Source organism: Panulirus ornatus, chromosome 40 (genome assembly GCF_036320965.1).
Source record: "Panulirus ornatus isolate Po-2019 chromosome 40, ASM3632096v1, whole genome shotgun sequence".
NCBI lineage: Eukaryota > Metazoa > Arthropoda > Malacostraca > Decapoda > Palinuridae > Panulirus > Panulirus ornatus.
The window spans coordinates 1,314,301-1,339,723 of record NC_092263.1 but is presented as its reverse complement, the minus strand read 5'-3'; the positions used below and the strand labels follow the sequence as shown (position 1 = coordinate 1,339,723).

General features: G+C 42.8%; 1 long non-coding RNA gene across 1 annotated transcript in view; it reads right to left on the bottom strand.

The window, feature by feature from the left end:
- Window positions 1-3,758, bottom strand: part of LOC139761521 (uncharacterized) — a 77,598-nt gene extending 73,840 nt beyond the window's left edge. The window contains exon 1 of the long non-coding RNA XR_011715530.1: window positions 3,682-3,758. This is a non-coding gene — a long non-coding RNA (uncharacterized lncRNA). The remainder of the gene's footprint in view (window positions 1-3,681) is intronic.
- Between the last annotated feature and the right edge of the window lie 21,665 nt (window positions 3,759-25,423).

Here is a 25,423-nt window from a genome sequence, read left to right as displayed (position 1 = left end):
TAGTATGTTTGAGGAAAGGAACCTAGATGTTTTGGCTCCGAGTGAAACGAAGCTCAAGGGTAAAGGGGAAAGGTGGTTAGGGAATATCTTGGGAGTAAAGTCAGGGGTTAGTGAGAGGACAAGAGCATGGGAAGGAGTAGCACTACTCCAGAAACAGGAGTGGTGGGAGTATGTGATAGCGTGTAAGAAAGTAAACTCTAGATTGATATGGATAAAACTGAAAGTGGATGGAGAAAGCTGGGTGATTTTTGCATGAGAAGGAAGATCATGAGAGCCAAGTGTTTTGGGAGCAGCTGAGTGAGTGTGTTAGTAATTTTGATGCACGAGAACGGGTTATAGTGATGGGCGATTTGAATGCAAAGGTGAGCAATGTGGCAGTTGAGGGAATTATTGATGTACATGGGGTGTTCACTGTTGTAAATGGAAATGGTGAAGAGCTTGTAGATTTATGTGCTGAAAAAGGACTGGTGATTGGGAATACCTGGTTTAAAAAGAGAGATATACATAAACATACGTACTAAGTAGGAGAGATGGACAGAGAGCGTTATTGGATTACGTGTTAATTGATAGGCGCGCGAAAGAGAGACTTTTGGGTGTTAATGTGCTGAGAGGTGCAACTGGAGGTACGTCTTATCATCATCTTGTGGAAGCGAAGGTGAAGATTTGTAGAGGTTTTCAGAAAAGAGGAGAGAATGTTGGGGTGAAAAGAGTGGTGAGAGTAAGTGAACTTGGGAAGGAGATTGTGTGAGGAAGTACCAGGAGAGACTGAATACAGAATGGAAAAAGGTGAGAACAAAGGACGTAAGGGGAGTTGGGGAGAAATGGGATGTATTTAGGGAAGCAGTGATAGCTTGCGCAAAAGATGCTTGTGGCATGAGAAGCGTGGGAGGTGTGCAGATTAGAAAGGGTAGCGAGTGCTGGAATGAAGAAGTAAGATCATTAGTGAAAGAGAAGAGAGGCATTTGGAAGATTTTTGCAAGGAAATAATGTAAATGAGTGGGAGATGCATAAAAGAAAGAGGCAGGAGGTCAAGAGAAAGTTGAAAGAAGTGAAAAAGAAGGCAAATGAAAGTTTCGGTGAGAGAGTATCATTAAATCTTAGGGAGAATAAGAAGATGTTTTGGAAGGAGGTAAATAAAGTGCGTAAGACAAGGGAACAAATGGGAACTTCAGTGAAGGGGGCTAATGGGGAAGTGATTACAAGTAGTGGTGATGTGAGAAGGAGATGGAGTGAGTATTTTGAAAGGTTTGTCGACTGTTTAATGCTAGAGTAGCAGATATAGGGTATTTTGGTCGAGGTGGTATGCAAAGTGAAAGGGTTAGGGAAAATTATTTGGTCAACAGAGAAGAGGTAGTAAAATCTTTGAGGAAGATGAAAGCCGGCAAGGCAGCAGGTTTGGATGGCACTACAGTGGAATTTATCAAAAAAGGGGGCGACTGTACTGGTGACCGATTGGTAAGGTTATTCAATTTATGTATGACTTATGGTGAGGCGCTTGAGGATTAGCGGAATGCTTGCATAGTGCCATAGTACAAAGGCAAAGGTGATAAGGGCGAGTGCTCAAATTACAGAGGTATAAGTTTGTTGAGTATTCCTAGGAAATTATATGGGAGGGTATTGATTGAGAGGATGAAGGCATGTACAGAGCATCAGATTGGGGAAGAGCTGTGTGGTTTCAGAAGTGGCAGAGGATGTGTGGATCAGATGTTTGCTTTGAAGAATGTATGCGAGAAATACTTAGAAAAGCAAATGGATTTGTATGTAGCATTTATGGATCTGGAGAAGGCATATGATAGAGTTGATAGAGATGCTCTGTGGAAGGTATTAAGGATATTTGGTGAGGGAGGCAAGTTGTTAGAAGCAGTGAAAAGTTTTTATTAGGGATGCAAGGCATGTGTACGTGTAGGAAGAGAGGAAAGTGATTGGTTCTCAGTGAATGGAGGTTTGCGGCAGGGGTGTGTGATCTCTCCATGTTTATTCAGTTTGTTTATGGATGGGTTGTTAGGGCGGTGAATGCAAGATTTTTGGAAAGAGGGGCAAGTGTGCAGTCTGTTGTGGATGAGAGAGCATGGGAAGTGAGCCAGTTGTTGTTCCCTAATGATACAGGGCTGGTGGCCGATTCGTGTGAGAAACTGTAGAAGCTGGTCACTGAGTTTGGTATAGTGTGTGAAAGAAGAAAGCTGAGAGTAAATATGAATAAGAGCAAGGTTATTAGGTACAGTAGGGTTGAGAGGCAAGTCAATTGGGAGGTAAATTTGAATGGAGAAACACTGGAGGAAGTGAAGTGTTTTAGATATCTGGGAGTGGATTTGGCAGTGGATGGAACCATGGAAGCGGAAGTGAATCACATGGCGGGGGAGGGGGCGAAAATTCTGGGAGCGTTGAAGAATGTGTGGAAGTCGAGAACATTATCTCGGAAAGCAAAAATGGGTATGCTTGAAGGAATAGTGGGTCCAACAATATTATATAGTTGCGAGGCGTGGGCTATAGACAGTTGTGCGGAGGAGGGTGGATGTGCTGGAAATGAGATGTTTTAGGACAATATGTGGTGTGAGGCGGTTTGATCGAGTAATGATAGTGTAAGACAGATGTGTGGTAATAAAAAGAGTGTGGTTGAGAGAGCAGAAGAGGGTGTTTTGAAATGGTTTGGTCACATTGAGAGAATAAGTGAGGAAAGGTTGACCAAGAGGATATATATGTTAGAGGTGGAGGGAACGAGAAGAGGGAGACCAGACTGGAGGTGCAAAGATGGAGTGAAAAAGATCTTGAGTGATCTGGGCCTGAGCATGCAGGAGGGTGAAATGCATGCAAGGAATAGAGTGAATTGGAACGATGTAGTATACCGGGGTCGACGTGCTGTTAATGGATTGAACCAGGGCATGTGAAGCGTCTGGGGTAAACCATGGAAAGTTCGGCGAGGCTCGGATGTGGAAAGGGAGCTGTGGTTTTGGTGCAATATTACATGACAGCTAGAGACCGAGTGTGAACGAATGTGGCCTTTGTTGTCTTTTCTTAGCGCTTCCTCACGCACATGAGGGGGCTGTTATTTCATGTGTGGCGAGGTGGCGATGGGAATGAATAAAGACAGACACTATGAAGTATGTATATGTGTATATGTCTGTGTATATATATGTATACGTTGAGATGTATAGGTATGTACATGTGCGTGTGTGGACGTGTATGTATATACATGTGTATTTGGGTGGTTTGGGCCATTCTTTCGTGTTATTCCTTGCGCTACCTCGCTAACGCGGGAGACAGCAACAAAGCAAAAGTATATTTATATATATATATATATATATATATATATATATATAATAACGAAACTAGCTTTCACAGTAATGAAAGTAATGGTCGACATAGAGCACTGTTGTCTAGGTTATACTGCGAGGAGAAGACCAGTCATAAATGATTGTGAAAAATTATTTCATTAGGTCTAGAATGAGCCCAGGTTGATAATGATCAGTATTATTAATCAAAACATAGAAGTAACACAAAATCACAAAGTAACAGCAAGTATAATAACTAATTAACCATATTTAATCAACAATGAATCCACGAATCGCATCCCCATGAATACAAAAATATTACCACAAGTCAAATGAAACGCAATTTCCCAGCACACAACATAAAACTATGTTAATACAACCACAAGTGCATTTAACCACAAAGGCAGCTTACCTTATATAACAAAATCGTTCTGCTCCCCTACCACACCACCACACCTCGGGGAAGAGCCACTACACCTCAGGATGCCGTCTGGAATGAGACTGCCATGGAAGGCATCGGCACCGATATATAAAGGGTTGGTATGAAGCCCGGCTTGTCTCAGTCAAAGTGAGACGAACCAACAAGGTCTTGAACTAATGAATCCTAACGTAGAACGATTTGGTTCCAACGTGGCAGAGAGGAAGTGATGCGTAGTATGGAGGACAAAATAACATAAGAGTTTTAACTTAAACAAGATCTTAGGAGAGGACATGATAACATATATATATATATATATATATATATATATATATATATATATATATATATATATATATATATATATATATACATATATGCAAAGATTCGAACCTCGTACCATTTGCGTGGTAGCTGGGAACGCTAACTGCGAGGCTATGATCGCCCCTAACAGGGAAATGACTATTGGATTGTTAGTAATCCAATACCTTTAAACAATATCTTAGGAGGATACATAATATATATATATATATATATATATATATATATATATATATATATACATTATCCCTGGGGATAGGGGAGAAAGAATACTTTCCACGTATTCCCTGCGTGTCGTAGAAGGCGACTAAAAGGGGAGGGAGCGGGGGGACTGGAAATCCTCCCCTCTCGTTTTTTTTTTTTAATTTTCCAAAAGAAGGAACAGAGAATGGGACCAGGTGAGGATATTCCCTCAAAGGCGCAGTCCTCTGTTCTTAACGCTACCTCGCTAACGCGGGAAATGGCGAATAGTATGAAAAAAAAATATATATATATTCTGAGTACAGAATGGAAAAAGGTGAGAACAATGGAAGTAAGGAGAGTGGGGGAGGAATGGGATGTATTTAGGGAATCAGTGATGGATTGCGCAAAAGATGCTTGTGGCATGAGAAGAGTGGGAGGTGGGTTGATTAGAAAGGGTAGTGAGTGGTGGGATGAAGAATTAAGAGTATTAGTGAAAGAGAAGAGAGAGGCATTTGGACGATTTTTGCAGGGAAAAAATGAAATTGAGTGGGAGATGTATAAAAGAAAGAGACAGGAGGTCAAGAGAAAGGTGCAAGAGGTGAAAAAAAGGGCAAATAAGAGTTGGGGTGATAGAGTATCATTAAATTTTAGGGAGAGTAAAAAGATGTTCTGGAAGGAGGTAAATATGGTGCGTAAGACAAGGGAGCAAATGGGAACTTCAGTGAAGGGCGCAAATGGGGAGGTGATAACAAGTAGTGGTGATGTGAGAAGGAGTTGGAGTGAGTATTTTGAAGGTTTGTTGAATGTGTTTGATGATAGTGTGGCAGATATAGGGTGTTTTGGTCGAGGTGTTGTGCAAAGTGAGAGGGTTAGGGATGATGATTTGGTAAACAGAGAAGAGGTAGTAAAAGCTTTGCGGAAGATGAAAGCCGGCAAGGCAGCAGGTTTGGATGGTATTGCAGTGGAATTTATTAAAAAAGGGGGTGACTGTATTGTTGACTGGTTGGTAAGGTTATTTAATGTATGTATGACTCATGGTGAGGTGCCTGAGGATTGGCGGAATGCGTGCATAGTGCCATTGTACAAAGGCAAAGGGGATAAGAGTGGGTGCTCAAATTACAGAGGTATAAGTTTGTTGAGTATTCCTGCTAAATTATATGGGAGGATATTGAGTGAGAGGGTGAAGGCATGTACAGAGCATCAGATTGGGGAAGAGCAGTGTGGTTTCAGAAGTGGTAGAGGATGTGTGGATCAGGTGTTTGCTTTGAAGAATGTATGTGAGAAATACTTAGAAAAGCAAATGTATGTAGCATTTATGGATCTGGAGAAGGCTTATGATAGAGTTGATAGAGATGCTCTGTGGAAGGTATTAAGAATATATGGTGTGGGAGGCAAGTTGTTAGAAGCAGTGAAAAGTTTTTATCGAGGATGTAAGGCATGTGTACGTGTAGGAAGAGAGGAAAGTGATTGGTTCTCAGTGAATGTAGGTTTGCGGCAGGGGTGTGTGATGTCTCCATGGTTGTTTAATTTGTTTATGGATGGGGTTGTTAGGGAGGTGAATGCAAGATTTTTGGAAAGAGGGGCAAGTATGAAGTCTGTTGGGGATGAGAGAGCTTGGGAAGTGAGTCAGTTGTTGTTCGCTGATGATACATCGCTGGTGGCTGATTCATGTGAGAAACTGCAGAAGCTGGTGACTGAGTTTGGTAAAGTGTGTGAAAGAAGAAAGTTAAGAGTAAATGTGAATAAGAGCAAGGTTATTAGGTACAGTAGGGTTGAGGGTCAAGTCAATTGGGAGGCGAGTTTGAATGGAGAAAAACTGGAGGAAGTGAAGTGTTTTAGATATCTGGGAGTGGATCTGGCAGCGGATGGAACCATGGAAGCGGAAGTGGATCATAGGGTGGGGGAGGGGGCGAAAATTCTGGGAGCCTTGAAGAATGTGTGGAAGTCGAGAACATTATCTCGGAAAGCAAAAATGGGTATGTTTGAAGGAATAGTGGTTCCAACAATGATGTATGGTTGCGAGACGTGGGCTATGGATAGAGTTGTGCGCAGGAGGATGGATGTGCTGGAAATGAGATGTTTGAGGACAATATGTGGTGTGAGGTGGTTTGATCGAGTAAGTAACGTAAGGGTAAGAGAGATGTGTGGAAATAAAAAGAGCGTGGTTGAGAGAGCAGAAGAGGGTGTTTTGAAATGGTTCGGGCACATGAAGAGAATGAGTGAGGAAAGATTGACCAAGAGAATATATGTGTCGGAGGTGGAGGGAACGAGGAGAAGAGGGAGACCAAATTGGAGGTGGAAAGACGGAGTGAAAAAGATTTTATGTGATCGGGGCCTGAACATGCAGGAGGGTGAAAGGAGGGCAAGGAATAGAGTGAATTGGAGCGATGTGGTATACCGGGGTTGACGTGCTGTCAGTGGATTGAATCAAGGCATGTGAGGCGTCTGGGGTAAACCATGGAAAGCTGTGTAGGTATGTATATTTGCGTGTGTGGACGTATGTATATACATGTGTATGGGGGTGGGTTGGGCCATTTCTTTCGTCTGTTTCCTTGCGCTACCTCGCAAACGCGGGAGACAGCGACAAAGCAAAACAAATATATATATATATATATATATATATATATATATATATATATATATATATATATATATATATATATATATATATATATATATATATACTATGTGCTGAAAAAGGACTGGTGATTGGGAATTCCTGGTTTAAAAAGAGATATACATAAGTATACGTATGTAAGTAGGAGAGATGGCCAGAGAGCGTTATTGGATTACGTATTAATTGACAGGCGCGCGAAAGAGAGACTTTTGGATGTTAATGTGCTGAGAGGTGCAACTGGAGGGATGTCTGATCATTATTTTGTGGAGGCTAAGGTGAAGATTTGTATGTGTTTTCAGAAAAGAAGAGTGAATGTTGGGGTGAAGAGGGTGGTGAGAGTAAGTGAGCTTGGAAAGGAGACTTCTGTGAGGAAGTACCAGGAGAGACTGAGTACAGAATGGAAAAAGTTGAGAACAATGGAAGTAAGAGGAGTGGGGGAGGAATGGGATGTATTTAGGGAATCAGTGATGAATTGCACAAAAGATCCTTGTGGCATGAGAAGCGTGGGAGGTGGTTTGATTCGAAAGGGTAGTGAGTGGTGGGATGAAGAAGCAAGATTATTAGTGAAAGAGAAGAGAGGCATTTGGACGATTTTTGCAGGGAAAAAATGCAATTGAGTGGGAGATGTATAAAAGAAAGATACAGGAGGTCAAAAGAAATGTGCAAGGTGAAAAAGAGGGCAAATGAGAGAGTATCATTAAATTTTAGGGAGAATAAAAAGATGTTCTGGAAGGAGGTAAATAAAGTGCGTAACACAAGGGAGCAAATGGGAACTTCAGTGAAGGGGGCTAATGGGTAGGTGATAAGTAGTGGTGATGTGAGAAGGAGATGGAGTGAGTATTTTGAAGGTTTGTTGAATGTGTTTGATGATAGAGTGGCAGATATAGGGTGTTCTGGTCGAGGTGGTGTGCAAAGTGAGAGGGTTAGGGAAAATGATTTGGTAAACAGAGAAGAGGTAGTAAAAGCTTTGAGGAAGATGAAAGCCGGCAAGGCAGCAGGTTTGGATGGTATTGCAGTGGAATCTATTAAAAAAGGGGGTGACTGTATTGTTGACTGGTTGGTAAGGTTATTTAATGTATGTATGACTCATGGTGAGGTGCCTGAGGATTGGCGGAATGCGTGCATAGTGCCATTGTACAAAGGCAAAGGGGATAAGAGTGAGTGCTCAAATTACAGAGGTATAAGTTTGTTGAGTATTCCTGGTAAATTATATGGGAGGGTATTGATTGAGAGGGTGAAGGCATGTACAGAGCATCAGATTGGGGAAGAGCAGTGTGGTTTCAGAAGTGGTAGAGGATGTGTGGATCAGGTGTTTGCTTTGAAGAATGTATGTGAGAAATACTTAGAAAAGCAAATGGATTGTATGTAGCATTTATGGATCTGGAGAAGGCATATGATAGAGTTGATAGAGATGCTCTGTGGAAGGTATTAAGAATATATGGTGTGGGAGGCAAGTTGTTAGAAGCAGTGAAAAGTTTTTATCGAGGATGTAAGGCATGTGTACGTGTAGGAAGAGAGGAAAGTGATTGGTTCTCAGTGAATGTAGGTTTGCGGCAGGGGTGTGTGATGTCTCCATGGTTGTTTAATTTGTTTATGGATGGGGTTGTTAGGGAGGTGAATGCAAGAGTTTTGGAAAGAGGGGCAAGTATGAAGTCTGTTGTGGATGAGAGAGCTTGGGAAGTGAGTCAGTTGTTGTTCGCTGATGATACAGCGCTGGTGGCTGATTCATGTGAGAAACTGCAGAAGCTGGTGACTGAGTTTGGTAAAGTGTGTGAAAGAAGAAAGTTAAGAGTAAATGTGAATAAGAGCAAGGTTATTAGGTACAGTAGGGTTGAGGGTCAAGTCAATTGGGAGGTGAGTTTGAATCGAGAAAAACTGGAGGAAGTGAAGTGTTTTAGATATCTGGGAGTGGATCTGGCAGCGGATGGAACCACGGAAGCGGAAGTGAATCATAGGGTGGGGGAGGGGGCGAAAATCTGGGAGCCTTGAAGAATGTGTGGAAGTCGAGAACATTATCTCGGAGAGCAAAAATGGGTATGTTTGAAGGAATAGTGGTTCCAACAATGTTGTATGGTTGCGAGGCGTGGGCTATGGATAGAGTTGTGCGCAGGAGGATGGATGTGCTGGAAATGAGACGTTTGAGGACAATGTGTGGTGTGAGGTGGTTTGATCGAGTAAGTAACGTAAGGGTAAGAGAGATGTGTGGAAATAAAAAGAGCGTGGTTGAAGAGAGCAGAAGAGGATGTTTTGAAATGGTTTGGGCACATGGAGAGAATGAGTGAGGAAAGATTGACCAAGAGGATATATGTGTCGGAGGTGGAGGGAACGAGGAGAAGAGGAGACCAAATTGGAGGTGGAAAGATGGAGTGAAAAAGATTTTGTGTGATCGGAGCCTGAACATGCAGGAGGGTGAAAGGAGGGCAAGGAATAGAGTGAATTGGAGCGATGTGGTATACCGGGGTTGACGTGCTGTCAGTGGATTGAATCAAGGCATGTGAGGCGTCTGGGGTAAACCATGGAAAGCTGTGTAGGTATGTATATTTGCGTGTGTGGACGTATGTATATACATGTGTATGGGGGTGGGTTGGGCCATTTCATTCGTCTGTTTCCTTGCGCTACCTCGCAAACGCGGGAGACAGCGACAAAGCAAAACACAAAACAAATATATATATATATATATATATATATATATATATATATATATATATATATATATATATATATATGCTGAAAAAGGACTGGCGATTGGGAATTCCTGGTTTAAAAAGAGAGATATACATAAGTATACGTATGTAAGTAGGAGAGATGGCCAGGGAGCGTTATTGGATTACGTATTAATTGACAGGCGCGCGAAAGAGAGACTTTTGGATGTTAATGTGCTGAGAGGTGCAACTGGAGGGATGTCTGATCATTATCGTGTGGAGGCTAAGGTGAAGATTTGTATGGGTTTTCAGAAAAGAAGAGTGAATGTTGGGGTGAAGAGGGTGGTGAGAGTAAGTGAGCTTGGAAAGGAGACTTCTGTGAGGAAGTACCAGGAGAGACTGAGTACAGAATGGAAAAAGATGAGAACAATGGAAGTAAGAGGAGTGGGGGAGGAATCTGATGTATTTAGGGAATCAGTGATGGATTGCACAAAAGATGCTTGTGGCATGAGAAGCGTGGGAGGTGGGTTGATTCGAACGGGTAGTGAGTGGTGGAATGAAGAAGTAAGATTATTAGTGAAAGAGAAGAGACGCATTTGGACGATTTTTGCAGGGAAAAAATGCAATTGAGTGGGAGATGTATAAAAGAAAGAGACAGGAGGTCAAAAGAAAGGTGCAAGGTGAAAAAGAGGGCAAATGAGAGAGTATCATTAAATTTTAGGGAGAATAAAAAGATGTTCTGGAAGGAGGTAAATAGGGTACGTAAGACAAGGGAGAAAATGGGAACTTCAGTGAAGGGGGCTAATGGGTAGGTGATAAGTAGTGGTGATGTGAGAAGGAGATGGAGTGAGTATTTTGAAGGTTTGTTGAATGTGTTTGATGATAGAGTGGCAGACATAGGGTGTTTTGGTCGAGGTGGTGTGCAAAGTGAGAGGGTTAGGGAAAATGATTTGGTAAACAGAGAAGAGGTAGTAAAATCTTTGAGGAAGATGAAAGCCGGCAAGGCAGCAGGTTTGCATTGTATTGCAGTGGAATCTATTAAAAAAGGGGGTGACTATTGTTGACTGGTTGGTAAGGTTATTTAATGTATGTATGACTCATGGGGATGTGCCTGAGGATTGGCGGAATGCGTGCATAGTGCCATTGTACAAAGGCAAAGGGGATAAGAGTGAGTGCTCAAATTACAGAGGTATAAGTTTGTTGAGTATTCCTGGTAAAGTATATGGGAGGGTATTGATTGAGATGGTGAAGGCATGTACAGAGCATCAGATTGGGGAAGAGCAGTGTGGTTTCAGAAGTGGTAGAGGATGTGTGGATCAGGTGTTTGCTTTGAAGAATGTATGTGAGAAATACTTAGAAAAGCAAATGGATTTGTATGTAGCATTTATGGATCTGGAGAAGGCATATGATAGAGTTGATAGAGATGCTCTGTGGAAGGTATGAGAATATATGGTGTGGGAGGCAAGTTGTTAGAAGCAGTGAAAAGTTTTTATCGAGGATGTAAGGCATGTGTACGTGTAGGAAGAGAGGAAAGTGATTGGTTCTCAGTGAATGTAGGTTTGCGGCAGGGGTGTGTGATGTCTCCATGGTTTAATTTGTTTATGGATGTGGTTGTTAGGGAGGTGAATGCAAGAGTTTTGGAAAGAGAGGCAAGTATGAAGTCTGTTGTGGATGAGAGAGCTTGGGAAGTGAGTCAGTTGTTGTTCGCTGATGATACAGCGCTGGTGGCTGATTCATGTGAGAAACTGCAAAAGCTGGTGACTGAGTTTGGTAAAGTGTGTGAAAGAAGAAAGTTAAGAGTAAATGTGAATAAGAGCAAGTTTATTAGGTACAGTAGGGTTGAGGGTCAAGTCAATTGGGAGGTAAGTTTGAATGGAGAAAAACTGGAGGAAGTAAAGTGTTTTAGATATCTGGGAGTGGATCTGGCAGCGGATGGAACCACGGAAGCGGAAGTGAATCATAGGGTGGGGGAGGGGGCGAAAATCCTGGGAGCCTTGAAGAATGTGTGGAAGTCGAGAACATTATCTCGGAAAGGAAAAATGGGTATGTTTGAAGGAATAGTGGTTCCAAGAAAGTTGTATGGTAGCGAGGCGTGGACTATGGATAGAGTTGTGCGTAGGAGGGTGGATGTGCTGGAAATGAGACGTTTGAGGACAATGTGTGGTGTGAGGTGGTTTAATCGAGTAAGTAATGTATGGGTAAGATAGATGTGTGGAAATAAAAAGCGTTGTTAAGAGAGCAGAAGAGGATGTTTTGAAATGGTTTGGGCACATGGAGAGAATGAGAGAGGAAAGATTGACCAAGAGGATATATGTGTCGGAGGTGGAGGGAACGAGGAGAAGAGGGAGACCAAATTGGATGTGGAAAGATGGAGTGAAAAAGATTTTGAGTGATCGGAGCCTGAACATGCAGGAGGGTGAAAGGCGGGCAAGGAATAGAGTGAATTGGGTCGATGTGGTATACCGGGGTTGACGTGCTGTCAGTAGATTGAATCAGGGCATGTGAAGCGTCTGGGGTAAACCATGGAAAGTTGTGTGGGGCCTGGATGTGGAAAGGGAGCTGTGGTTTCGGGCATTATTGCATAACAGCTAGAGACTGAGTGTGAACGAATGGGGCCTGTGTTGTCTTTACCTAGCGCTACCTCGCACACATGAGGGGGGAGGGTGATTGTATTCCATGTGTGGCGAGGTGGTGATGGGAATGAATAAAGGCAGACAGTGTGAATTGTGTGCATGGGTATATATGTATGTGTCTGTGTGTTTATATATATGTGTACATTGAGATGTATAGGTATGTATATTTCCGTGTGTGGACGTGTATGTATATACATGTGTATGGGGGTGGGTTGGGTCATTTCTTTCGTCTGCTTCCTTGCGTTACCTCGCAAACGCGGGAGACAGCGACAAAGCAAAATGAATATATATATATATATATATATATATATATATATATATATATATATATATATATATATATATATTCAACTGCGTTTGGACCTCACTTGCCTTCTCAGAGGAGCCGTCTACCTGGGAATATGATACAGACAACCCAAAATGATCTTAGCAAAGTGGACAGGTCTTCCAGACTTCCCACAAATGCGTAGGACCCGTAGGCAACTTCGTGCACTAAGTGGTCAGCCAATTGAGGGAGGAGCTTTGCTCGTAATCTGGGAAATCTGTGGTCATCAGTCTCTGGTCTTGTCACCCGGCAGTTTAGATCCATCATTTAGATAAACACCATAAATACTTAGCATCATTAATCGTGTCCAGTTAAATGACCATGAAATCGCCGACTGATGGTCTTCTGTAAGTAGGATCGACAACCCGGCTCATTATTTAGTCTTCAAACCTACGAAGAATACGAAGTTAAGATTGGAAGCTTTCCTCACCCCGGGGAGGTGGAGTAAACACCATACATGTCGTCTCCCCTCCCCAAACAGCATTAGCCAGCACACACGGGCCACCGTGGTGTAGTGTTTAGCGCTACGTACCCCGAGTCAGCACGGGGTAGGTTCGAATCCTGGGCGTGGCTATCGGCCTACATTCACCCAAGGGGTTTATCCTCTGCTCGAGGTTGGTCAATAAATGGGCACTTGACATTGGCTGGGGTCTGTGTGTATTTCAGTGTACACACACTGGAGTAAAGACATGGTATATGCATGGAAGGTCAAGAGACGGGGCAATATGAGTGTGAATAACTCTCCCCTGTAACATGCACAAATTGTAGTCACTCTATCCATGTGAACATGAATTACGGTTACTATCCCAGTGAAACGTTTGGATTTCCAGTGAGAACTACTACAAGTGTTGTAGCAGTCTTTCGAAGTGTGATTTCCTTCCAGTATGAATAGGAATGACGTGGACCTTCACCTAGGAAGAGTCCCGCCTGTGACTGTGTATTAGAGGCTTCGTGTACAGCACACACACACACACACACACACACACACACACACACACGCTGGTCTTGGATCATGGTAGCAACACCACACGTGCAGATCTTCCACTCATACCACCTCCTACAGCTAACTTCCCACCTCCTCAATTCTGGTTACTTCCCGTCCCAAAGGAGAAGGTTAGCCTTAACGTAGTGGAGACTCAAAATGCATAATCTCCTTCCTCAAACGTATTAGCCACATACAAATGATTAAGATATTCATCGCACTGTAGCCCACCATCACGTGTGCACCAGAACTGCTTAAGATATTCAACTCACTGTTGCCCACCATCATGTGTTCAGTAGAAGTGATTAAGATATTCATCCCACTGTAGCCCACCACTATGTGTTCACCAGAACTGCTCAAGATGTTCATCCCACTGTAGCCCTCCACCATGTGTTTACCAGAACTGCTTAAGATGTTCATCCCATTGTAGCCCACCACCATGTGTTCACCAGAACTGCTTAAGATGTTCATCCAACTGTAGCCCACCACCATGTGTTCACCAGAACTGCTTAAGATATTCATCCCATTGTAGCCCACCACCATGTGTTCACCAGAACTGCTTAAGATATTCAACTTACTGCTGTCCACCATCATGTGTTCAGTAGAAGTGCTTAAGATAATCATCCCACTGTAGCCCTCTACCATGTGTTCACCAGAACTGCTTAAAATATTCATCCCATTGTAGCCCACCACCATGTGTTCAGTAGAACTGCTTAAGATATTCATCCCACTATGGTCTATGATCATCAGTGTCCAACATAAGGCCTCCATTAGGTATTTGATGGAACCAGTTCGGGTACCTGACTTCGAGTGGAGTTGCTGCGATGCTTCTGATAAGCAAATAAAACGATGATTTGCAACAGGAAATCCCCCATGAACCTTTGACTCACTCTCTCTCTCTCTCTCTCTCTCTCTCTCTCTCTCTCTCTCTCTCTCTCTCTCTCTCTCTCTCTCTCTCTCTCTCTCTCTTAGCTTCCAGGTGGCTCCCTGCCCAACAAGGCTGCGCCTCGAAACCTTATCTCCCCTACCCACGTGAGGCGTATCACTCCTACTGACTCTGAGGGAAAGAGTCAACCTCTGCATCTTGGACTCCACTTGAAGTGATCTCTTGCTTGCTTCCAGGGGCTGATGGTCAGGCATCTAGGCGTTCAGCAAGACGTCAGGAACACCAGGCGCTTCACCACTCGTTGGCCAACTGTCAGCCTACAAGACTGCAACGAACAGAAGCCATGTACGCGAGAGAGAATATAAACCCTCCATAAGACACCATAGCTGAGGACAAGCTTAGGCCCAGACATCCTCACTCCCTACCTCCACGCGACTCTACCAGGTGCAGGAGACTTCAGGCTTTAAAAGCCATGAGTACTTGCTCTTAAGATAAGGTGGACCAGCACGGGGGTGAATTCTTCCATCTCCTTCGTCTTTAAGTTAGTGATTTAAGAGAGAATGACAACTAGGTTGTGTTCAGTAACGAGAGACGCTTCTCTCCAGTAAATTCACCTGTCCTGAGGGAGCTGCCAGTGGCTCTGTATAAAGATATAGCCAGTTTCCTCACTGACCTCTCCGATATTACTACTCTACGTTCATCACTGGCGATTTGGCCACTGATGTGACCCTACCACAGTCCACAGAAAGACACGGCAACTAAATGCCTTAGTCTAAGCCAGGAATGATGAACAGTTGGGTTGACTGTGGATCAACTGCCGCAACCAGGATTCCGACTTATCCCTCTCAACTCCGGGCGCCCAGTGAATGCGTCACATTCAGCAACGCTAACCGCTACACCACAACAATGGGAATCGTGACACATCTCGTAACAAGCCGTCTGTATGAGACAGTGGCCGTGAAGAACACTCAGAGCAGTGAGGTAGAGTCTTTCTCCACCATTGAGGCACAGCTAAACTGCGAGAGTGTTGATATACCCAGGGGTAACATATCCAGGTGGCTGGCGTGACACAGAAATAGTCTTTCTCCACCAGTGAGGCACAGCTAACCTTTTGATGTACCCAGGGGTAACAGATCCTGACGCCTGGCCTGATACAAAAACATTCTTTCTCCACCAGTGAGGCACAACTAACCTGAGGGAGTGTTGACAGCTAACCTTTTGATATACCCAGTGCTAACAGATCCAGGCATCTAGCGTGCCATAGAGATAGTACGTGCGGCCAGAGATGACCACCATAACCATCAGGTTACCACACTAGTCACTACAGTCATTCCTAATTCGGTTATCAAGGCTCTGCTCGCCATTACCAGGGACAGATTTCCCCCTTCATCAGAATGTAGAACCTGCCAACTTTAATGCCCTGACACAGTGTACTCCACGTAATGCCTAGACACATGTATAACCAATGTATAATGCCTAGACACATGTATAACCAATGTATAATGCCTAGACACATGTATAACCAATGTATAATGCATAGACACATGTATAACCAATGTATAATGCCTAGACACATGTATAACCAATGTATGATGCATAGATAAATGTATAACCAATGTAGAATGCCTAGACATGTATAACCAACGTATAATGCCTAGACACATGTATAACCAATGTATAATGCCTAGACACATATATAGCCAACTTATAATGCCCAAACATAAGTGTTGCCAATGTATAATTCCCTGACACATGTGTAGTCAGATTATAATGCTACACATATGTGTAGCCAAAACATAATGCCCAGACACAGTGTGCTCAACTAATGCTTGGACACATGTGTAGCCAACGTATAATACTCAGATACATGTATAGCCAATGTATCATGCTCAGATAAGTGTGTACCCTACTTACATTTTCCAGCACATGTGTAGCCAACTTATAATGCCCAGGAAAAGTGTAACCAGCTTATAATGCACAGGTACAAATGTAGCCAACTTGCATTGCCCAGAATAAACGTAAGTAACTTATAATGCTCAAACACGAGTGCAACCAATTTATAATGCTCAAACACGAGTGTAACCAAGTTATAATGCCCAAACAGGAGTGTAACCAACTTATGAAGCTCAACACGAGTGTAACCAACTTATAATGCTCAAACACGAATGTCACCAGCTTACAATGCTCAAAGAAGAGTGTAACCAACTTATAATGCTCAAACAGGAGTTTAACCAACTTATAATGCTCAAACACGAGCGTACCCAACTTATAATGCTCAAACATGCGTGTAACCAATCAATAATGCTCAAACACTAGTGCAACCAACTCATAATGCACAGATACAATTGTAGTGAACACATACACAAACGCAATTGTAACCAACTTATCATACCCAGACAGACGTGTAGTAATGTTTGGAGATAACCAACACGCACAGTACTTTGCACAGTTATAGCTCATACTCTGCCCAGATAACAATGAACTCCTCTACCAGGCCCAGGTAACAGTGTATCAGATGTACGCATAGTAGAAATAAGGTAACTTATTTTCTCACTTGTTCTGCGGAGCAATATGACACCACGGGCGAAGGATTTAGAGAAATATCCATTGATCTGGCCCTACCTACACTGGTAGCCTATCTCTCATGATATCGCAAAATATCGATTGCTGGCGATATTTCCTGTAATTTACTATAATAAATGTCATACTAACTTCCTATTTGAGATGGAAATAAGTGTAAAGTGGGGCTACTGTAATTACTGAGGATGTCTGTCTCAGCCATGTTTACCTACCCTACTGAGACACACACACACACACACATATATATATATATATATATATATATATATATATATATATATATATATATATATATATATATATATACATATATTTAACGTTAATGAGATTGCCTTGATGCAGGCGTCAGCTGTCTGTGCCGTCACAGTTAACACACACACAAAAGTTAAGTGAGTAATTAGCTCGTCTACAGCCTATAAGGACCAGTTGATGGTCCCGTCAACCAGTAATTAGCTAACGACAACGAAGATGATTTAATGACTGAGATAATCCATCAACTTATAATGGAGGTTTGTGTGATATATGTGTATGTTCTTAATGTTGTGAATATTTGAATATTGACCATCTTATGCATGACCGAGAGAGAGAGAGAGAGAGAGAGAGAGAGAGAGAGAGAATACGTACTACACAACACCATGATAACTGGTCATGAGGGCTAGGCTAGCGCGTACCGCTCACCGCTCGTCTTCCTTGTTGCATAACATTGTGTTCCTCTCAGCCACCACGCACCACCCTATACACACTGTCGATCCAAGGCTGATCTAGGATCAACCTTGGCCATTTATTTAACCAGTTTTCTTTTAAATGTCTCATCAAATGTCCTTTGCATGGGTCATATTTCTCCTGGTATTACAATGAACAGTATTTTTCACTCTTTATCGTCGGATTCTCATATATCATCGTCTAATATCAGTGTCTAGTGTTCACAAAGCGTTCCACCTTGGTGGATGGTTCTGTGCCTTCCTTCCTGGTGTGGTTTTTGAGCCGACGACCATCACCCTGACGCCCTCTATCTGCCACCATCCATAGCTCATCCTGGACACATCCCTCCGTCACACACACACACACACACACACACACACACACACACCTAGTCTACGCCAGGTACTCTGCTCATCGACCAGCCCTTAAGAGAGGATGAACAGCTAGATGGACTGTGGACCGGCTGCTGCGACAAGGATTCAACCCGATACGAGTATGGTCCCCTACGTCCCGTGTTTGGGTGACGGTCAGTTCTACTGCCCCGCACACCACGGCAGCTCGTGTGTGTGTGTGTGTTTGTGCTTTAGCCACCTTCAACTCCAGCGCTTATAAGGGTCCGCTACACACACTCACGTCTTCACTCAGTCATAACTGTACAGGCCAGTGTGTCGACCTGTACACTTAAGGCTGCATAGTTGATATCCTACCCACACGCTGAGGTTCACTTGTACAGTTTTAGTGTGTACAACTGAGCGAGTACAGCGTTCTTTTTCATTGTATTAGCGGATGGAGCCATGGAAGCGGAAGTGAATCTAGGGTGAGGGAGGGGGCGAAAGTTCTGGGAGCGTTGAAAAATGTGTGGAAGTCGAGAACGTTATCTTGGAAAGCAAAAATGGGTAAGTTTGAAGGATTAGTGGTTCCAACAATGGAATATGGTTGCGAGGCGTGGGCTATAGATAGAGTTGTGCGGAGAAGGGTGGACGTGCTGGAAATGAGATGTTTGAGGACAATATGTGGTGTGAGGTGGTTTGATCGAGTAAGTAATAATAGGGTAAGAGAGATGTGTGGTAATAAAGAGTGTGGTCGAGAGAGCAGAAGAGGGTTTTTTGAAATGCTTTGGTCACATGGAGAGAATGAGTTAGGAAAGATTGACCAAGAGGATATATGTGTCGGAGGTGAAGGGAACGAGGAGAAGAGGGAGACCAAATTGGAGGTGGAAAGATGGAGTGAAAAAGATTTTGATTGATCGGTGCCTGAACATGCAGGAGAGTGAAAGGCGTGCAAGGAATAGAGTGAATTGGAACGATGTGGTATACCGGGGTCGACGTGCTGTCAATGGATTGAACCAGGGCTTGTGAAGCGTCTGGGGTAAACCATGGAAAGTTCTTTGGGGCCTGGATATGGAAAGGGAGCTGTGGTTTGGGTGCATTATTACATGACAGCTAGAGACTGAGCGTGAACGAATGTGGCCTTTGTTGCCTTTCGTAGCGCTACCTCGCGCACAAGCAGGGGGATGGGGTTTTCATTTCATGTGTGGCGGGGTGACGACGGAAATGAATAAGGGCAGACAGTATGAATTATGTACGAGGGTATATATGTATATGTCTGTGTATACGTATGTATACTTTCAGATGTATAGGTATGTATATGTGCGTGTGTGGACGTGTATGTATATACATGTGTATGTGCGTGGGTTGGGCCATTCTTTTGTCTGTTTCCTTGCGTTAACTTGCTAACGCGGGAGACAGCGACAAAGTATGATAAATAAATACATAGATATATATAAACCTCCAACAGCCAAGATCGAACCCGGGACCCCTACCGTTAGGCGATCATCACCCAGCAGTAGTGCTCCTGCCTACCACGCAGGCGTCCCGGGTTCGATGCTGGCTGTTGGGGGTTTGTATGTTCTGTGGAAGTGCGCGTTCATATGCGCTATATTCGTATATGCATATATATATATATATATATATATATATATATATATATATATATATATATATATATATATATATATATGTATATATGGATGCGTCGCGGTCAAGAACGCTATCAGTTACACCACTTACATCTTCAATAACTCTACTGGCACAACAAAATCCGTGAAGTCTGAAAACCTGCCAAGGTAATACCAATCCTAGTATACAACTTCACCCACTCCTGCAGTCTTTTATTACTATATCAAAAGGTATACAATAAGAATATTGACCTACGACAATATCTAACAAATCATTCCACTCCTATTGACAACATGGCTTCAGACCCAACCACTACAAGACCACACGACAAACTGACCTCACACAACACATTCTAGACGTTTTCAACCGATCACAGACCCCTTTCCCGCACAGTACTAGTGGCAAGAGATATCCACAAAGTATTTGAGAATGTTTCCTGACACATCTTAACGCACAAGATATTCGCCACCACCCTCAACAACAATAAGGAAATGTAGTTGGCCACTATCACAGCTGATTACCATACCAGATTCACTCACAATGGCTTTGTCTCCAAAACACGTATACTCTACAATGGAGTTCCCCAAGGAGCAATTCTTTCTCCATCCCTCTTCAATCTATTCCTGCAGGAATTCACCTGACCTTCAGCAAACTACAAGATAAAGGCCCCTTCATATGCAAACGACCTCCAATCACATCACAACACCCTGATATCATAGAAAGATAACCAAACAAGCAGCGCTGCATCACACATTTGGAACAAAAGAATGTCCTCATCTCCACACACAAGTCTTCAATCGCTCTTTTAACCCAAGGCAGACATGCCTTGTGTCTGGCATTATAAGTTGGGTACACTTATGTCTGGGCATTATAAGATGGGTACACATGTGTCTGGGCATTATAAGATGGGTACACATGTGTCTGGGCATTATAGATGGGTACACTTATGTCTGGGCATTATAGATGGGTACACTTATGTCTGGGCATTATAAGTTGGGTACACTTATGTCTGGGCATTATAGATGGGTACACTTATGTCTGGGCATTATAAGTTGGGTACACTTATGTCTGGGCATTATAAGATGGGTACACATGTGTCTGGGCATTATAAGATGGGTACACATGTGTCTGGGCATTATAAGATGGGTACACTTATGTCTGGGCATTATAAGATGGGTACACATGTGTCTGGGCATTATAAGTTGGGTACACTTATGTCTGGGCATTATAAGATGGGTACACATGTGTCTGGGCATTATAAGATGGGTACACATGTGTCTGGGCATTATAAGATGGGTACACATGTGTCTGGGCATTATAGATGGGTACACTTATGTCTGGGCATTATAAGATGGGTACACATGTGTCTGGGCATTATAAGATGGGTACACATGTGTCTGGGCATTATAAGTTGGGTACACTTGTGTCTGGGCATTATAAGATGGGTACACATGTGTCTGGGCATTATAAGTTGGGTACACTTGTGTCTGGGCATTATAAGATGGGTACACTTATGTCTGGGCATTATAAGATGGGTACACATGTGTCTGGGCATTATAAGATGGGTACACATGTGTCTGGGCATTATAAGATGGGTACACATGTGTCTGGGCATTATAAGATGGGTACACATGTGTCTGGGCATTATAAGATGGGTACACATGTGTCTGGGCATTATAAGTTGGGTACACTTGTGTCTGGGCATTATAAGTTGGGTACACTTATGTCTGGGCATTATAAGATGGGTACACATGTGTCTGGGCATTATAGATGGGTACACTTATGTCTGGGCATTATAAGATGGGTACACATGTGTCTGGGCATTATAAGTTGGGTACACTTATGTCTGGGCATTATAAGATGGGTACACATGTGTCTGGGCATTATAGATGGGTACACTTATGTCTGGGCATTATAGATGGGTACACTTATGTCTGGGCATTATAAGTTGGGTACACTTATGTCTGGGCATTATAAGTTGGGTACACTTATGTCTGGGCATTATAAGTTGGGTACACTTATGTCTGGGCATTATAGATGGGTACACTTATGTCTGGGCATTATAAGATGGGTACACATGTGTCTGGGCATTATAAGTTGGGTACACTTATGTCTGGGCATTATAAGTTGGGTACACTTATGTCTGGGCATTATAAGATGGGTACACATGTGTCTGGGCATTATAAGATGGGTACACTTATGTCTGGGCATTATAAGATGGGTACACATGTGTCTGGGCATTATAGATGGGTACACTTATGTCTGGGCATTATAAGATGGGTACACATGTGTCTGGGCATTATAGATGGGTACACTTATGTCTGGGCATTATAAGTTGGGTACACTTATGTCTGGGCATTATAAGATGGGTACACTTATGTCTGGGCATTATAAGATGGGTACACTTATGTCTGGGCATTATAGATGGGTACACTTATGTCTGGGCATTATAGATGGGTACACTTATGTCTGGGCATTATAAGATGGGTACACTTATGTCTGGGCATTATAGATGGGTACACTTATGTCTGGGCATTATAAGATGGGTACACATGTGTCTGGGCATTATAAGATGGGTACACATGTGTCTGGGCATTATAAGATGGGTACACATGTGTCTGGGCATTATAAGTTGGGTACACTTATGTCTGGGCATTATAAGTTGGGTACACTTATGTCTGGGCATTATAAGATGGGTACACTTATGTCTGGGCATTATAAGATGGGTACACATGTGTCTGGGCATTATAAGATGGGTACACTTATGTCTGGGCATTATAAGATGGGTACACATGTGTCTGGGCATTATAAGATGGGTACACATGTGTCTGGGCATTATAAGATGGGTACACATGTGTCTGGGCATTATAAGATGGGTACACTTATGTCTGGGCATTATAGATGGGTACACTTATGTCTGGGCATTATAAGATGGGTACACATGTGTCTGGGCATTATAGATGGGTACACTTATGTCTGGGCATTATAGATGGGTACACTTATGTCTGGGCATTATAAGATGGGTACACATGTGTCTGGGCATTATAAGATGGGTACACATGTGTCTGGGCATTATAAGATGGGTACACTTATGTCTGGGCATTATAGATGGGTACACTTATGTCTGGGCATTATAAGTTGGGTACACTTATGTCTGGGCATTATAAGATGGGTACACTTATGTCTGGGCATTATAAGATGGGTACACATGTGTCTGGGCATTATAAGATGGGTACACTTATGTCTGGGCATTATAAGATGGGTACACTTATGTCTGGGCATTATAAGATGGGTACACATGTGTCTGGGCATTATAAGATGGGTACACATGTGTCTGGGCATTATAGATGGGTACACTTATGTCTGGGCATTATAAGTTGGGTACACTTATGTCTGGGCATTATAAGATGGGTACACATGTGTCTGGGCATTATAAGATGGGTACACATGTGTCTGGGCATTATAAGATGGGTACACTTATGTCTGGGCATTATAAGATGGGTACACATGTGTCTGGGCATTATAAGATGGGTACACATGTGTCTGGGCATTATAGATGGGTACACTTATGTCTGGGCATTATAAGTTGGGTACACTTATGTCTGGGCATTATAAGATGGGTACACATGTGTCTGGGCATTATAAGATGGGTACACATGTGTCTGGGCATTATAAGATGGGTACACATGTGTCTGGGCATTATAAGATGGGTACACATGTGTCTGGGCATTATAGATGGGTACACTTATGTCTGGGCATTATAGATGGGTACACTTATGTCTGGGCATTATAAGTTGGGTACACTTATGTCTGGGCATTATAAGATGGGTACACATGTGTCTGGGCATTATAAGATGGGTACACATGTGTCTGGGCATTATAGATGGGTACACTTATGTCTGGGCATTATAAGATGGGTACACTTATGTCTGGGCATTATAAGATGGGTACACATGTGTCTGGGCATTATAAGATGGGTACACTTATGTCTGGGCATTATAAGATGGGTACACATGTGTCTGGGCATTATAAGTTGGGTACACTTATGTCTGGGCATTATAAGTTGGGTACACTTATGTCTGGGCATTATAAGATGGGTACACATGTGTCTGGGCATTATAAGATGGGTACACATGTGTCTGGGCATTATAAGTTGGGTACACTTATGTCTGGGCATTATAGATGGGTACACTTATGTCTGGGCATTATAAGATGGGTACACTTATGTCTGGGCATTATAAGTTGGGTACACTTATGTCTGGGCATTATAAGTTGGGTACACTTATGTCTGGGCATTATAAGTTGGGTACACTTATGTCTGGGCATTATAAGTTGGGTACACTTATGTCTGGGCATTATAAGATGGGTACACATGTGTCTGGGCATTATAAGATGGGTACACTTATGTCTGGGCATTATAAGATGGGTACACATGTGTCTGGGCATTATAAGTTGGTACACATGTGTCTGGGCATTATAGATGGGTACACTTATGTCTGGGCATTATAAGATGGGTACACTTATGTCTGGGCATTATAAGATGGGTACACATGTGTCTGGGCATTATAAGATGGGTACACATGTGTCTGGGCATTATAAGATGGGTACACTTATGTCTGGGCATTATAAGATGGGTACACATGTGTCTGGGCATTATAAGATGGGTACACTTATGTCTGGGCATTATAAGATGGGTACACATGTGTCTGGGCATTATAAGATGGGTACACATGTGTCTGGGCATTATAAGATGGGTACACTTATGTCTGGGCATTATAAGATGGGTACACATGTGTCTGGGCATTATAAGATGGGTACACATGTGTCTGGGCATTATAGATGGGTACACTTATGTCTGGGCATTATAAGATGGGTACACATGTGTCTGGGCATTATAAGATGGGTACACTTATGTCTGGGCATTATAAGATGGGTACACATGTGTCTGGGCATTATAAGTTGGGTACACTTATGTCTGGGCATTATAAGATGGGTACACTTATGTCTGGGCATTATAAGATGGGTACACTTATGTCTGGGCATTATAGATGGGTACACTTATGTCTGGGCATTATAGATGGGTACACTTATGTCTGGGCATTATAAGATGGGTACACTTATGTCTGGGCATTATAAGATGGGTACACATGTGTCTGGGCATTATAGATGGGTACACTTATGTCTGGGCATTATAAGATGGGTACACTTATGTCTGGGCATTATAAATTGGTTACATTTGTGTTTAGGCATTATAAGTTGGGTACACTTATGTCTGGGCATTATAGATGGGTACACTTATGTCTGGGCATTATAGATGGGTACACTTATGTCTGGGCATTATAAGATGGGTACACTTATGTCTGGGCATTATAGATGGGTACACTTATGTCTGGGCATTATAAGATGGGTACACTTATGTCTGGGCATTATAAGATGGGTACACATGTGTCTGGGCATTATAAGATGGGTACACATGTGTCTGGGCATTATAAGATGGGTACACTTGTGTCTGGGCATTATAAGATGGGTACACATGTGTCTGGGCATTATAGATGGGTACACTTGTGTCTGGGCATTATAAGATGGGTACACTTATGTCTGGGCATTATAGATGGGTACACTTATGTCTGGGCATTATAAGTTGGGTACACTTATGTCTGGGCATTATAAGATGGGTACACTTATGTCTGGGCATTATAAGATGGGTACACATGTGTCTGGGCATTATAAGATGGGTACACATGTGTCTGGGCATTATAAGATGGGTACACTTATGTCTGGGCATTATAAGATGGGTACACATGTGTCTGGGCATTATAAGATGGGTACACATGTGTCTGGGCATTATAAGATGGGTACACATGTGTCTGGGCATTATAAGATGGGTACACATGTGTCTGGGCATTA